This window comes from Canis lupus, chromosome 1 (assembly GCF_003254725.2).
Source record: "Canis lupus dingo isolate Sandy chromosome 1, ASM325472v2, whole genome shotgun sequence".
In the NCBI taxonomy this organism is placed as follows: domain Eukaryota; kingdom Metazoa; phylum Chordata; class Mammalia; order Carnivora; family Canidae; genus Canis; species Canis lupus.
Window position 1 is genome coordinate 45508504 of NC_064243.1, and position 16684 is coordinate 45525187.

General features: G+C 34.3%; 1 long non-coding RNA gene across 1 annotated transcript; it reads right to left on the minus strand.

Annotated features, from left to right (window-relative positions):
• Positions 1-280: 280 nt before the first annotated feature.
• Positions 281-3834, minus strand: LOC125755228 (uncharacterized). Its single transcript, XR_007411110.1, has 3 exons — positions 3722-3834; positions 566-731; positions 281-419 (listed from the first exon to the last, which is right to left on the minus strand). It is a non-coding gene; the product is annotated as an uncharacterized LOC125755228 (long non-coding RNA).
• Between the last annotated feature and the right edge of the window lie 12850 nt (positions 3835-16684).

The window sequence follows — 16684 nt, forward strand, 5'->3', positions numbered from 1 at the left end:
GAAAGTAGAGTATCATGAACAGGTCATGTTTATCACAATAGCATAAGGTTGTTCCACACTGGATCTATTGATGTAATATACCACAAATAAATACAAGAGAAAACCTGTATAATTATCACTTTAAATGCACAAAGAATGTTAGGAAAAATTTAAGATCCATTCATGATGAAAGACTTTAGAAAAGCAGTATAGAAAGGAAGCTTTTAAACTTGACAGAGGGTATCTAAAAGAAAAAAAAAAACAGCTAACTTTATAAAACTTTATTTAGAAATAAGACATACGGAAATGGAGATAATCTTTGTTCATATATTGAGGAATTCAGAATCATTAAGTTGTCAATTGCCCTCAGTTGATATCTATATTCAATGATGTAATTGCAGTCAAAATCCCAATGAGAGTTTCATGCTTCAAAAGCAGATCTAAAATTTTATAGAGAGGAACAAAAAATCAATAATAGCAAAAGCATTCTATATGAAGAAAACGGTAATCAGATATCAGAACTATATATAAGATTTAGGTAATTAAAATAATGAGATGTTTCTGCAGGAAGAACAGAACCACATACATAAGGAAGCTCAGCATATGGTACAGAAGTGGAATTACAGATGCGTGGGAAAGGATAGATCCTTTCATAAATGGTGCTGGGGAAATTAATTATTCATATGAAGACAAATACAACTTGATTCTTCTTTACAGCATGCATAGAGTTAGATTCCAGGAAGATTAAATATCTGTATATAAAAAACAAAATATATAAAAGTTTAAAATACAATATAGTAATGTATCTTTGTATTTTTGAAGAAAGGGGTTTCTTTAACAAAATATAAAAAACAGTACCCACAAGAAAAAAAATTTTGTAAATTCAATTTTATTAAAGTTAAGAACTTCTTTACACCTATATAACTGTCAAGGTTAGTAACCAATATAAAGAATTTCTACAAGCTAGTTAGAGAGAGAGAGAGAGAAAGAGAGATGATAGATACATAATAGATATGTTTAAAACAGATGAAGGTCATACAAAGCAATTTGGAGAGAGAAAATATAAACATTTAATTAGTTTATATAAGAATGCTCTATTTTATTAGCAATCAAAGAAACATAATCTTTTTAAAAATACTGTGTGATACCCACTAGATTGGCAAAAGTTTAAAACTCTGGCAGTGGGGATCCCTGGGTGGCGCAGCGGTTTGGCGCCTGCCTTTGGCCCAGGGCGCGATCCTGGAGACCCGGGATCGAATCCCACGTCGGGCTCCCAGTGCATGGAGCCTGCTTCTCCCTCTGCCTGTGTCTCTGCCTCTCTCTCTCTCTGTGACTATCATAAATAAATAAAAATTAAAAAAAAAATTTAAAAAAATAAAAAAATAAAAAAATAAAAAAATAAAACTCTGGCAGTGTAATGGGATGTTGGGCAAAGGAAACCTTAATCCTCTGTTGATAGGATTTATACTGGTACAACTGCTTTATCGTTGTTACACAAAGTTAAACTTGTATATACATAATGTAGTCCAGATTGTCAGGGCCCTTCCTTTACCAACATAGTCAACCCTGGATGTGAGCAGCGGCTCAGGTACAAGTTCCAGACATGCTAATGGCTTTTAAAGCATCTGCCAGGAGTTTGCTCAGCCTATGCTTGGATCAAGCTGGCAGTGCCAAGGTTTTCATTGCCCGCCAGACCAATCCTGAGCAATGAGGGGCAGAAAGTGTTGGATAATTAACCTAGCTTTCCTACCCCTTGAAAGGACACTTCTGAGGTAAGTTTGACAGCCCCTTGAAGGTTCCCCATGGGAATTGTGTTCCAGTTGCCCACAGTAGTGACCACTCATGAATACACCACTTAGGGACATTCCTTCTTTATCTGCCTCATTTCCCTATTGCTTTCCCACGCTTCCTGGAATAACAACTCAAATAAACTCATGCATCCAAATTCTCATCTCAAGATCTGGATTTGGTGGAATTCAAACTAAAGCACTCTAAGATGTGGCAGATCCACTCCTAGATAAATACTCTAGAAAAATGCTTGCATGCCTGCTTCCATATATAATTATAATACTCTTTATAGCAGCATGGTTTGTGATAAGAAAAAAATGTAGTAACTAAATGTTCATTAATGGAAGGATAGATAAATTGTGATATAACCATTTAAAGAAATACCATACATGAGTAAAAACAAGTGAACTATAGCCATATTAATTGACCTCAATAAATTATAGAAACATAAAGTTGAGAGGAAAAAGATGCTAAGAATACATACTGTATTTTTGTTAATTTCAAAAACAAACTGAACAATATACTGACAAGGGTTTATAAATACATGTAGTAAAATTTTAAAGCAAAGCAGAAAAAAAGACAAAAAACAAAATCCAGTCAGCAGCTACCTCTAAGAAGGAGGCCAGGGAGTGAGTGGAGAAGGACCCCATGAGGGCCACTAAGCATTGGGAGGTCATATTTCTTAGGTCAGGTAGTAGGTTCATGGGTGCTTGTTTTAATATTACGCTTCATGGCTCATTCATTTATTAATACATTTTTTAACAGTGACACATATCTCAGATACAATAAGAACACTTATTAAATCTCATGTTTTATTTTGTGGAAAGTATGTGATACAATATAGTAAAATACATCAGTTAGTTGATAGATATGATTATTACACCCACAGGCTTTATATATTTTCATGGGTTTTCTGGTTCATGTTTTTTATTCTGCAATGTCTGTAAGATATATGAAGACTCTTTAATAGAGAAAATTTTCTTCAAACATTTCCACTCTTTAGGCTTCTTTGAGTAGAATTTTAATATGACAACTTAGATTTCTCAAATCAACAGCTGACACACCTTATAGATGTTCTAATTGGCAACAATATGTCAAAATTGGTGATAATACATTTTTTATTTCTTATAGATTTTAGTTCTGTATATCCTAACTTACCTTTGCTATACCTAAAATTTATGTGACATTAACAAACTGTGTTACTAAAATGACACAGAGTAAAATAACTTGCAAATAAAAGGTGCACCTTGGCAGTGACTTTTCTTTTCTTTCCTTTCCTTGTCTTTTCCTCTTTTTTTTGACTTAAAAGTATATGTTGTTAGGATAAGTATGTATTTTATATAGATAAAAATTTCTGTTTGTGATGGCTATATATTAGCAAGCCATATTTAATGAAAAAATATCTGGTCTAACTTTCTAAATTTAAATCCATTTTAAAAATCTGTGATTTTACGCAGTGAGAATGAAGCATAGTCCTGTGCCTAAAAGCAAGTGGCTGAAGTTACAATAGGGCCTTATGTGGAAAGAGGAGGTCCTATGTAAAGGAAAGGCTAAGTGCATTATCTTCTTCCAACATGCTATTACCATTTATATAAAGCCATTCGATGAGACTGTGAAATAAATTAAAATATATTTTGAAAGTCTGTGTTTTACAATGATAAGATAAAAATGTCAAAAATAAAGCGATGTACCAGCTAGGAAACCGACCTCAATACTTCCTTATTTCTCTAACTAGATCTACAAATAATTTGTTAAAAATTATTCAGCAAAGGATTAATATGGAACATAAACCCTGGATTTGTGATTTTAATAGTGATGAGAGAGCCAAGAAAATTACCTGGAAAGCACAGATACCCTGCATTGATTTAGTATAAGGTATCCATAGCAGACTTGTGCTGATTCCTGTAAGGATGGAAAATGAAAACATGACCAGTATTTGCAAACATAGAAGTACCTGTCCACTTTGAGAAGCATACACATGGAGCCAAAGATACCACTGGATGGATCATTGCACCTTTTCAATTATTTTTCTCTGTATTTCAGATGCATACATCTTGAATTTTGTCTAAGGAGAGAGGGGAGATATAGATTTGGTGTTTCTTTTCTACCATATTTATGACCCTTCAAAAGGATATTTTTGATGTTAGAAAAGAAAGACAAAACAAAGAAAGAAAAATTGCTTTGATGTAGGAAAATCCTTTGTTTGACATGCCATGTCTTTTCTAATAAGTGCCAAAAAGTTTGGAAAATGGTGAGAAAGATGACTTTTATTGTGTACTTATATTATGCCAAGAATTGTAAGAAACTAAATTTTTCTTTCTAAAACTTTTTTTTTGTAAAAAAATCGGAATCCTGAAGCAACACAGTATAATAAAAAATGGCTTGTATTCACATATAGCTTTTATAATTTATTAAGCACTTTTTCTTACCTGGGGAGAAGGAAACCAACATTTATTGTATGCTGACTATGTGCAGTTCGGAAGGATGAAGTTTTATAGATAAAAAATTAATTCCTTATGATATATTTAAGAGACAAGTATTATTTATCCTATATTTCAGATAAGCACACAGATATTAGAAAATGTGAATGGTTTGTCCAAAGTCAGAGTCAGAAAGTGTTGAAGCTGCATTTCCAACTCAGAACTTCTGCTGGAGAGCCTCTATTTGCATGGGTTGTCTCTAAATCAGGCAGCAGCTATTAAGATACCAAACACCTGCAACTTACGAAAAGGCAAAACTGCCTTGGACTTGTTGTCCAAGTCTCTGTGTTTGGCGTCAGAGCACCCAAGAACCTTGATCCATTCTATTCCATGCTTATATTTAGCAAAGGAGTTCATAAAAATTAAACCGTGAATTTTAAGAAGGAGATACGCTTCATTTTTATTGTTTTGCAGATGAGATTCCCATCTCTTTGGGGAATGACACTGATTTATAATAAAGTTATTCCAACCAGTTAAAAGCCCACATTGGTGGAAACAATCAGAGACTAGACCCAAAAGAGAAAATCCCATAAAAAGGAGAAATAAACAAGCCAGAGTCTATTACTGAAAATACTGAGAAATTTGAGACAAAGGGAACTTGCAGAGTTCCTACTAAGCAACAACTGAAAACGAATGAGTCTGGAAAAATAAAGTACAAGGCTTTCTTTGGTATTTCAGGAATTTTGCTGCCACCTTGATGGGGAATTCTTCTACAAACTCACACTGTAGCTCTTGAACTCTCAAATATTAATTAGAATGGCTTTGAGAAGACTCTACTGTTTGTCAAACCAGTATCCATACTGTACTTAATTTGGCATAATTCAAAGACTATTTCCTGTAAGCAAATAGAAAACAGAAAAAAAAATCTCTTTTCATAAGACTCTACTACTGAAATGATGTTGAGACATCCTACCCTGGACAATGCCCATTTGTTCCTGGAATGCACTTAGTTTTCCCAGTTAGTAAGACTGATTCCTTTATCTTTAGCCATTTGGTTTTTCCTAATGTGGAAGAGTCTGGGAAGTAAACTGACTGTGATTCTAAAAATATTTCCTTTCACATTTCCTTGAATTTCACCTCGGGGTACACAGGACTGCACCATAAAACTCAAGTTCACATACATACTCCAGTGTTATCTGCTCTGCCAAGTACATACAACATTTTGAAAGAAACAAATGGTACATTTTTTTCATTGCTCATATGTTTGATGAACCATACTTCAACTAGAGAAGATGGAGTGGGATGAAATGATGAAAGACAGGAGCCACAGAGGCTGAAAAGTGACCTAGAAATCTTAATTTTAGCAATCATAGCTGTGGCCGAATTCAAGTTTACAGCAGCAGGGGTGAAATTATAGTACAAATTACCATGCTAGGCTAGAGAAATTATTCTCTGCTGCATGGTTATTAAGTGATAGATAAATAAATAACACTGTGGGACTGATTGACAAAATATAAGTGACCTAAAAGCTAAAAGGGGCACCATGCAAATAGTACTGTGCAATCACTAGGCATTTTCAAACTGAAATGAAATTTGTCACAGTACAGAAATCTTCAAATGGTATCGCAAGCTATTGCTAAAGTTGCTCACAGGAGTAATCCCAAGGAATTTGTGACTGAAAAAACCCAACATGTTTTGGTGTTTATTTTTATTTTTGAAGAAGGCCAGTGATGATGCATGATGATTAGAGCCATGTGCCAGAATTGTTTTTCAAATATTGGAGTTCAGCAATTTTAGAGGCTTTTCTTTCCGCATTCTGACATCTCCAATATCTGAAATATATAAACGTATCAGATCAACATGTTTTATACTTTAAATTTACACAGTGTTGAATATCCAGTGATTTCTTAGATTTTATGAATTATGGTAGTAATGGCATTGTGCATAATTCCTCTCTTTTGCTCTTAAAAGTATGGGAAACTTATTAGCATAAAAGGTACAATTTACTGCCACTGAACACGAGTGCCCAGGTGTTGCACATGGCATTCAACCCCCACAGGCTTTGTTAGCTGACAGAGCTCCTTGGCCCCAGATAGTCTTGGAGTGCAATGAAATGACAAACTACAGTAGGAAATGGAACTGATGGTCACTTTTTAAAGTGCCATTCCACTGGGGTATAAGGATAACTACTTGAGAAAGTACCTAGTTGATGCTGTTGAGCAATTTATGTTTCCTTTTTAAATTTGCCAAGTCTCAGTACTGTCCAATAATACTAAATCTTCTTTGTAGATGATATAGAATCTGAATTTAACCAATGTATCTTTGATTTAGCTTATTGCTAAACAAGTGTTTGAGAACTCAAAAGGTGTAATATCTCCTACTATCTCTGTTGTCCCAAAGCTAAAGTCGGATAGGGACACAAGAGAGATCTATATGTTTTCCAAATTGTACTACATTTGCAAAATTACAAAAAGGAGCAATGGGTCAAGGATTTGTCCACTGGGCTCTAGAATGGGTACATTTAATGAAACAAACCTTCTGTAATGGCTTTCTTTGTGAGATAAAATCTTCACTTCTGGTGGAAATATTCACTCCATAATCAGAAACAGTGGAAATATGTCATTAATTTGTCAAAAGGTGGAGGTTCCAAAAAGTCAAAGTTACCAATTGTACCAACCATAATAAAATATTAATTTTGGATTTAGAAAAACACAAGCATCTGAAGGACAAGGCATGGAATGAAATTATACTGGTTGAATCTTTTTCATTAACTAAAGAGTGCAGATTATATTCCACAGTCCAGCCATTTTTCTTTCTCTGCCACCAGAGGACAAACACATCTTCCAGCTAAGGATGTGCGTGTTCGTGCCAAGGGACATGCCCATGGTTACAAGAGGTGGTTTCCCAGAGAGCAGGGTAAAGATGATGGCAGGGCTCTGACTCCAGGTCCAGGACTTTTGATTATGATATTAAACTTTGGTATTGGTATCTGGAAATGCATACCAGTTGTTGTTGTTGTTTTGCATACCAGTTTTGTCTGCAAAAATATAGACTATCTGAACAACTTGAACATTTTAGCTGGTTTTTGTGCTGCTTCTCATAGAATCAAAAATAGATTTTTAATAATTTATAACTTTTGGCCTCACTTTATATCTCTTGTATTCTTTTCTATTATTTACTCACAAACTATTTTCTCAAAAAAATGTTTAAATGCATTTTTCTGAGAAATTATAGCTCATTATTAATGTCAACTTCTCCCTCTCTCAAGGAAAATGTTCAATTTGCTACTGGGAATGACACAATTTACTGCAATTCAGGAAACCCGTAATGATGGATAATGCTTCAGAGGTTGACCCTGGAGCAGTATCTTGCCCCTCATGGTGTTTGTATCTGATATTTGACACAAATGCTGGGCTGGGCACATTTTTGGGTTCGCAACATTATACTTACCTTGCTTATTTAATATGAAAATAAGAATTAGTTTAGAATAGAATTAGTTATAAAACTTAGTTTGTTTTTTTTTTTTTTTAAATCAAAGATTCTCTAGGTGGTGCACCGCCTCCTGAAGAGCTGAGATTTTTTTTTTTAAAGATTTTATTTATTTATTCATGACAGACACAGAAAGAGAGAGAGAGGCAGAGACACAGGCAGAGGGGGAAGCAGGCTCCATGGAGGGAGCCCGACATGGGACTCGATCCCGGATCTCCAGGATCACACCCCAGGCCGAAGGCGGCACTAAACCGCTGGGCCACCTGGGCTGCCCTAAAAATTAGTTTTGAATCAGCTGCTGAGAGCAAGTCTTAGTAGAGATCAGAATCTGGTTGAACATTGTCTTTGGTTCTACCTGCTTCTACAGGTTTTTGAGTTCCCTTACTTCTTGCTTTGTAATAACCACATTCTTCTCAAATGCCCAATGCCTTCATTCTTTCTGTGATTCATCCAATCTCCTATTTAACTGACCAGGGTTTCTCCCAGTCCCCAAATCAATGTTTAGAAATCCCTTGCCCTGTTATCTCAGAGTTCTGACTTCCTACTAGCTAATTGAACAAATTCATCAACATCTGTTGATGTTATATAACATCTGTTAACACATCTTCTTTATAGTATAGTTAACCAGAGTCTACAGTCATATTTTTGCGTTTGAGTCCACAGAGCCAATACTTACAGGATTAGTTCTTGGTTCATGTGAGGTGCAAATTGCGTCCCTGAAGATGACACACTAGAACCAGAGCATTTGCTTTAATGTAGAATTGCCATAATATTTATAAGTCTGTAAGCATGATAGTGGGCTATAGAACATTCTGGAATCCTTCATTCTAGTATGTAAGCAGATGAATAACCACCAGATTGGGAAATAAGACAAAGGAAGGCTGTTCTTATAGAAGAACCACAAAGATTCCAATTGCACCAGACTCAGCTCGTGGGTTCCAGTAATAACTCTATTTCCTGTACTTCCCAAATATTTTCCTTTCAAATATTTTGTTTCACAATATCTATAAATACATAAATATCCCAGAAATTAGAACACTTTTTGCATACATCTACCAGTCCCAGGCTGGACCTTACTTCTGGAAATTTGTTTATTTACTTGTCTACATGTATATCAAAGCAACACATGCTTATAGTGTAAAAAGGAAGACAGAGGGAACATAGTACTAAATCCTTTTTCATTATTTTTTTTCTAAATCCTTTTTTAAAAGATTTTATTTATTCATTCAAGAGAGACACACAGAGAGAAGCAGAGACATAGGCAGAGGGAGAATCAGGCTCCTCAAGGCGGGGCCCAACGTGGGACTCGATCCTGGGACTTGGGAATCATGCCCTGAGCCAATGACAGACGCGCAACCACTGAGCCACCAGCCATCCCAGTATTAGAATCTTTGATTAGATGTTGAATAAGCTCTGTCTGAACCTCCCCAATCTTAAATTCCACTCACTAAAAGCAGGTTTCTACTACTGTTTCTGTTTCATAATTATTTCATAATTATTACTTACAGACTTCTTGTTTTACAAAAAAATGAGAAAAAAAATTCTCTCTCCAGTTACCTATATACTTCATCTGAAAAGTTACACCTCCATTTTTGGTAGAAACATTGTTAAAGATTTAGTTTGTTTTGACTTTGAAACATTTTCCCCTTGAGCCAAGTAGCATATTGCTTCTGTTATTGTGTAGTTACCACTACTTGTTCTCTTCTCCTGATCTTTTTCACTCTCTATTTTGACACACTTTCTTCTCATCTTCCTTTTCCTCTTCCTCTTCCTTCTTCTAACCTTGCTGGGGTTAGCAATTACTTTTTAAAAATTTTCCTAGTTTTCCATATACCCATAAGGATTATTTCCCAGTATATCTGTTAGATGACTATTAATTTTTCTCTGAACATTTTTTATCAGCTTTTTTCAATTAATTAATATTGTCTTCTTTCTACTTCAATATTAGTGAGTATATTTGAAATTTTCTTCTACTCCTTGGATTGTCTCTGTTTCTTGAGTCCCTTTTATAGTGTTTTCTTATATTGGTCTCTGTATTTCAGGTTGGAGCCTTTCCTATAATCTAGGATGATTTTGGCTGCCATTTATATTAAAGAATAGGCCATAAGAAGGTACCTGAAGCCCATGCTAATCATCCTCAAGGAAGAAGAAACTGAGAGCTTTTCCTCTAAGATCAAGAACAAGACAAGAATGTTCACTCTTACCACCTGTATTCAATATAGTATTCAAAGTCCTAGCCACAGCAATTATGCAAGAAAAAGAAATAAAAGTCATCCAGATTGGTAGGGAAGAAGTAAAACTTCCACTATTTGCAGATGACATGATTCTATATACAGAAAACCTTAAAGATTTCACCAAAAGAACTACTAGAATGGATAAATGAATTCAGTAAAGTCACAGGATACAAAATTGATATACAGAAATTGAATTTCTGTACCCTAATAATGAAGCAGCAGGAAGAGAAATTAGGAAAGCAATTCCATTTATAATTGCACCAAAAAGAATGAAATACCTGGGGGGGGGGGGAGAAAATTGGAAAAGTCTATTTACAAGGACAGAGCTTGTTATCAGTGAGCTGTGTTCTAGAATGATAAAAACATAAACTGGCAGTTTCATGGAGGCATAGAAATGTCTATTTTTGTGGGTCTACTCTGGGACAACTCAAAGAAGAATCCTTGTTATCACTATGAAAACTTTAACCACCACTGGACTGATGTCCTCCAATCCAGGATCTCACTAGATCAATTTTTCCATAACACAAAGTTAAAGCCCCTTGCAGTATTTAGGGCATGTTTGTAAATGCTTGTGTGGAGGAGGAGAGGCATCTGCATATCTAACCATTCTTTATACTGATGTCCAGTCAGTCCCTCTAGATTCAACCTTGAGATTTCTGCCCCTTTCCAATTCACCCAGTTCTTTCTACACCAGAGCCTTTTCGTGACTCTGTGGAGTGGATCACCCTGATTTTTTCTGTGCAGAAATGTTGAGTTTCACATATTTTCTTCTTCTATGTCAGTTACTAACCTTTAGTATCTTCTTAAAATTTGGTGATATCTTTTAATAGCTCTTGTCTCTTCATCTATGCTTTTTGTCCTTAAGAGTTTATTCTTTAAAACAAATTCTCTACTTATTACTTTAGTAGAATTCAATGAAAGAGTAATATGAATACATATGCTCGAACTGACCACTTTTTTTTACTAGCTGTTCCAACACGTATTTTTAATTGCCAGGAGAGGCTTGGTGGTATCTATAGCATGATCTTACAGTAACTTGATCATGATAAAACTATGGTGTATTGTATGATAGTCAGAAACTGATAACTTACTATTTCATGAAAATATCTAATTATTATGATTATAAACTACTGAAAGTTTGAGATATTGTCTGTCTGATTTTTATATTTATAATACAGACTAAAATAGCAATTAGAGATTTTTAGTGATTCAACTTTGAAGTGAAGTCTTTAAATTGTCATATTTTAGATTTTGTTTTAATTTTTTTATTTATTCATAAGAGACAGAAAGAGAGAGGAAGAGAGAGAGAGGGAGAGAGAGAGAGAGAGAGAGACAGGCAGAGGGAGAAGCAGGCTCCATGCAGGGAGCCCAACGTGGGACTCGATCCTGGGTCTCCAGGACCAGGCCCTGGGCTGAAGGCAGCGCTAAACCATTGAGCCACCCTGGCTGCCCCATATTTTAGATTTTTGAATCATTTTAGTTTAAGGATACTCTGAAATCGCAAGGCATTGTCTTTAAAAGAAAAAAAAATGTTAAGCAGTTACAACTAACTGATATGAATAACAATTATTTTGAGTACAGTGAAACAAAAAAAATGATACAGAAATAAACAGAAAGTAGGATAAAAATAAAATTTATTCATAAATAATGGAATCAAAGGAGGATTTTGTGGAAAATATAGTATGACTACTGATTTTAATAACCAATTTCAAAGTTTGGAGTTGTCAGTCTCATTGTTCTCATATTGATTTTACAAATAGAAAATGTTATAAATTTGAACTTAAAAATACAGAAAAGAGCACTTTAATCTTTTTTATAAGATGAATTTCTACATGAATAGTGTGATTAGGAAAAAAATATTTCTTGGCCAATAAAAAAAAGAGAAAAAGGGAAAAAATTGAGAACTACATAATGATCTATAAATTCTATTCTAACCCTACTCGTCTCTTCAATTACTCTGTTTCACCTCATCCATAAAATTGTAATAATAATACCTGCTCTTACAGAATTATGAGTATCAAATTAGGTTCTGTATGAGGAACTATAAATTCCTTTAGATATGTAATTTATTATTACTAATCAAATCTGTGGAAATGTTAAGAAAAGTAAAAAGTCCATGACATTATCACATACCTTGCAATTTTCTCCTTCCACTACCAACATTCCTATACAGTCTTCCCTTCTTCCTATAATTTTTAATACCAGCCCAAATAGTAGTGTAACTCTAGTCACGTGGTCAAATCACATTTGCTGCCAAAAGCTGCCTCCCATAGAAGAAGCTCATGAGATATAATTATGCAATTACTAAACTTCTTACAGTGGTGCCATTCCTTTGCCAGGAGATTTCAGAGAAAACCGAACCCAGAAGGTGGAAGTCTTCTGTTGTTTCAATGGAGCTCCTTAATATTATCTATGTAGGAGGGAAATGCTAAGAATATAGATATGCAATTCTGTTCAAAATATTTGTGAAATACTACTTCTAGTTTCACTCCAATCTACTTTTTCAGCTTTGCAATCTCAAAACTCCCCTTTTAAAGAGAATGAAGATCAGAGATATTCATCCAGTGAGATGTGTTGGGTTTTTAAATTTTTTCTCAGTGGTCTTTAATAAATCTTCCAGATTTTCTGAACATATATGAATTCATTTCATATTTTCTTTGTGTGTCAGAGAGACAGGCAGAGGGAGAAGCAGGCTCCATGAAGGGAGGCCAATGTAGGACTTGATCCCCAGACTAGGATCACGCCCTGAGCCAAAGGCAGGCGCCCAGCTGCTGAGCTACCCAGGCATCCCAGAACTCCTTTTGGTCCACTTGAGTCTAAAGATCATTTGCTAGAGGAAGAAAAATCTGTGGAGATAATCTTATCTGCACTTCTTGAAGTCTATTAAAATCTCATACAAATATTTGTGAGTTCCTGTTTTTCCATTATAAATACAAGAATATATAATAACAACAAAAATAACCATGGCCAGTGTCAAAAGAGTCCAAAATTTGCTATCTGGTTTTGAGACAGTGTCCCATATAGTGTCTGTATTACTGGTAGTGGATGCTCAAATTAAGGAGCATCTCTGTCATGGTAAGGTATCACCTGGATCTGATTCTAGCCAAGTATTATTTTGTTCTTCCTTTCTGCCCTGGCTTTTGAAGTATGTTTACTCTGTGATGTCTAATGACAGGCAGATTGGATCTCTCCTTAATTGTTGGTGATTTGTCAAGTACAAGAAATGAGTGAGTGAGCTTCACTGAACTGTATCCATTGGAAGCCCATGAAACTATATGTTTATAATGGAAATGTATAAAATGGACACAGTAACTGTGGTTTGCACTGTTTTAAAGACAACAAAATTTCTGATTCCTGTGATCTGCTTTCTTTTCAGAAAACTAGGTAGGAGAAATCCCAGCACAAGTGACATGTATCACTGGATAAGAATACTTTATTCCATGAGTAGGCTCTTAATGTCTCTTTCACATGACAAGTATGCATTGACTTCAGAAGCCCAATACTAAATTTTAAAAACATTACTGAAAAGGCTTTCACCATTGAGCCCAGAAAAGAGGAGATTCTGATAAGTAGTTTAATATTTATTTTTTAAAAAGCGTTTGTTCTTCATACACAAAATGAAACCATCAACGATCATGAAGAGGCCTTAATTCTGACATGTAATTCTATAAACCATATTTTATTTAACATAGTAGTTGAAGAAGGCCACTTAGGTTAATATCAAGTTACTGTTTCACCATTTTAAAAAATATTTCTTATTTACTTTTGAGAGAGAGCAGAGGTATCAAGAGATAATACGAGTGAGGAGGAGAGGCAGAGAGACTCCTCACCAAGCAGGGAGCCCCATGCAGGGCTTGATCCCAGAAATCATGACCTGAGCAGAAGTCAGAAGCTCAACTGACAGATCCACCCCAGAGCCCTTTACCAATTTTTAATTAAATAGATTATTAAAAGGTGCTTGAAACCACACTAGATATATTATTTTGAGGTTTGTTTTTTGGTTTTGTGTTTCAAAACTTACATTGTAAACTTACATTTACACTTTCTGTGCTTAAAATAGGCGTCATTATGATGTATAAAAGTGTGTGAAGGTACACACCATAAGGATCAGACCAACTTAATTCTAGAAAATTAAATGACATTTAATTTTTTTTTAAAATGACATTTATATATACTATTTCCCTCCATAGGGAAATCATTAGAAAAAAAATGTCCATTTAATATCCTTTTAAGTTCTTTAATGTGAGTCATAGCCTTAACTGATGGACAAGAGGACACACACTCTCTACCCAGAGTTTGAACTTCATTTAAAACTCATCTGAAAATTGGCCACATGGCCTCTGTTGTAGTATGGACACCCTGTTAACTCTCAACACACTAGAAGTCAATAATAAGAAGATAACTTTCTACTTAACCTATGCATTATTTGGAGGTCTGTTTTTAATTTACAAGTGCTTAGAGATTTCCTGTTATCTTTTTGCTATTGACTTCTGGGTTACTTTCATTAAGATCTAATAACCTACTTTTATGATTTTGATTATTTCACATGTTAAAATAGTTTTCCCTCCTAGGATATGGTCTATCTTGATCAGTGTTCCAAGTGCATTTGAGAAAAATGTATATTTTTTTTGTTGGGTTAAATATTCTATAGATGTCACTCCTATGTGGAATTTAAGAAACAAAACAAAGAAGCAAAATTTAAAAAAGAGAGAGAAGCCATTAGCAGACTTTAAACTATTGAGAACAAACAGATGCTTAACATAGGTGAGGTGGGTAGAAGGTTTGGTGAAATAGGTTATGGGGATTAAAGAGTGCACTTGTCATGATGAGTACTGGATGGTGTATGGAATTGCACAACTATGTTGTATACCTGGCACTAATATAACACTATATGTTAACTATACTGGAATTAAGATTTTCAAAAGGTAAAAAACCCTAAAAACAACAAAAAAGAAAATATTTTATATGTTAAATTGTGGTTGAAAGATCTGCTTTCCACTCATTCATATGGTTGTTGGCAGGACTTGGTTCATTATGAGTTATTGAAGAGAGATCTATTTGTCCATCAATTAAGGCAGTGACTCACTTTCAAGACAGTATGTTAAAATTTATGTGATGGGGCTAAAAAGCAGTGCTTAGAGGGAGATTCATGGCATTAAATTCTTATATTAGAAAAGAAAAAGTCTTAAGTCAATAGAAATTACCATTTTTAAAAAGTAGAAAAATAAAAGCAAATAAACCCAAAGCAAACTGGGAGAAAGAAACAATAAAGATTAGAACAGAAATGAGTGAAATGGAAACCCAAAACCAATAGGGAAAAATCAATAAAAAGTAAGAATTTGTTCTTTGAAAAGATCAATAAAATTTATAAAATTTAGCAATACTGACAAAGAAAGAAAGAGAGAAGAAACAAATTTTCAAAATTAGGAATAAAAGAAAGGATACCATTACATTCTGAAGCCATTAAAATGACAGTAAGAGCATACCACAAAGAAATATGTGTACTTGAGTCACAAATTTAGATAAAATTGACCAAACCTTGAAAATCACTAACTACCAAAACTCACTTAAGTTGAAAGAGATAACTTGAGTGGCATAAATATTAAAGAAATTGAATTCATAGTTTAAAAAATTTCCAAAAAAGGAATTACCAGATCTAGATGATTTTCTGGTTAACCTTATCAAACATTTAGCAAGTAAATAAAACCAATTTTGCATAATTTTTTCAAGAAACTAGAAAAGGAGGAAATATTTAGTAATTCATTTCATGAAGGCAGAATTACCCTGATAACAAATCAGGCAAACACACCACAAGAAAAAAAAATTCAGACCAATATCCTCATGGACATAGATGCAAAAATTATTAACAAAAGTTTAGCTGAGTTCAGCATTATATAAAAAAATTATACATCATGAGTAGTGGGGGTGCATTACAGGGATTCAGGAGTGGTTTGATGTTCGAAAAAACAATCAATGTTATCCACCATATGCAGTAGCCTAAAGAAGCAAAACCTATGAGCATATCAATTGATATGAAAAAAAAAAAAACTTGACAAAAGTCAAACATCCATTCATGATATAAAAACAAATATTCAAGCAAAGCAGGAATGGAAAGGAACTTCCTCAACCTGAAGATGGGCATTTGCCAAAACCCACAGGTTAACGTCCTACTTACTGGTGAAAAACTGAATTGTTTCCCCCTAAAGTTGGGAGTCAGACAAGAATGTTCACCCTCACAACTTTTGGTTAAAGTTGTAACTAAAGCCCAAGCTAGTGCAATAAAGTAAGAACAAGAAATAAAAGAGGGCACTCATACTGAAGAGCAGTAAATAAAATATTCCTATTTGCAGGCATCATGATTGTAGAAGTAAGTAGTTAAGTAAGAACATAGATTACAAGGTCAACACAAAAATCAATGACATATCTACATAGTAGCAATGGACAACTGGAAATTAATATTTTAAAAAGCATTTACCATAATTCCCAAACAAATGCATGATTTTAGGATATAAACCCAAGAAAACTTGCATAGGATCTGTAGACTGAAAGCATACTTCCTATGAAAGCAATCAGAAAACAACCTAAATAAAGGAAGAGAAAGAACTTTTTTACGAACAGAAAACTCAACATAGTAAAGATCTTCATTCTTTCCAGATTAATCTACAGATGTGATGTAATTCCCAGCAGGGTTTTTTTGTTTGTTTTTTTGTTTGTTTTGTTTTGTTTTGTTTTGTAATGTTGAAAAGTTGTTTCTAAAATTTATGTATAAAGTGA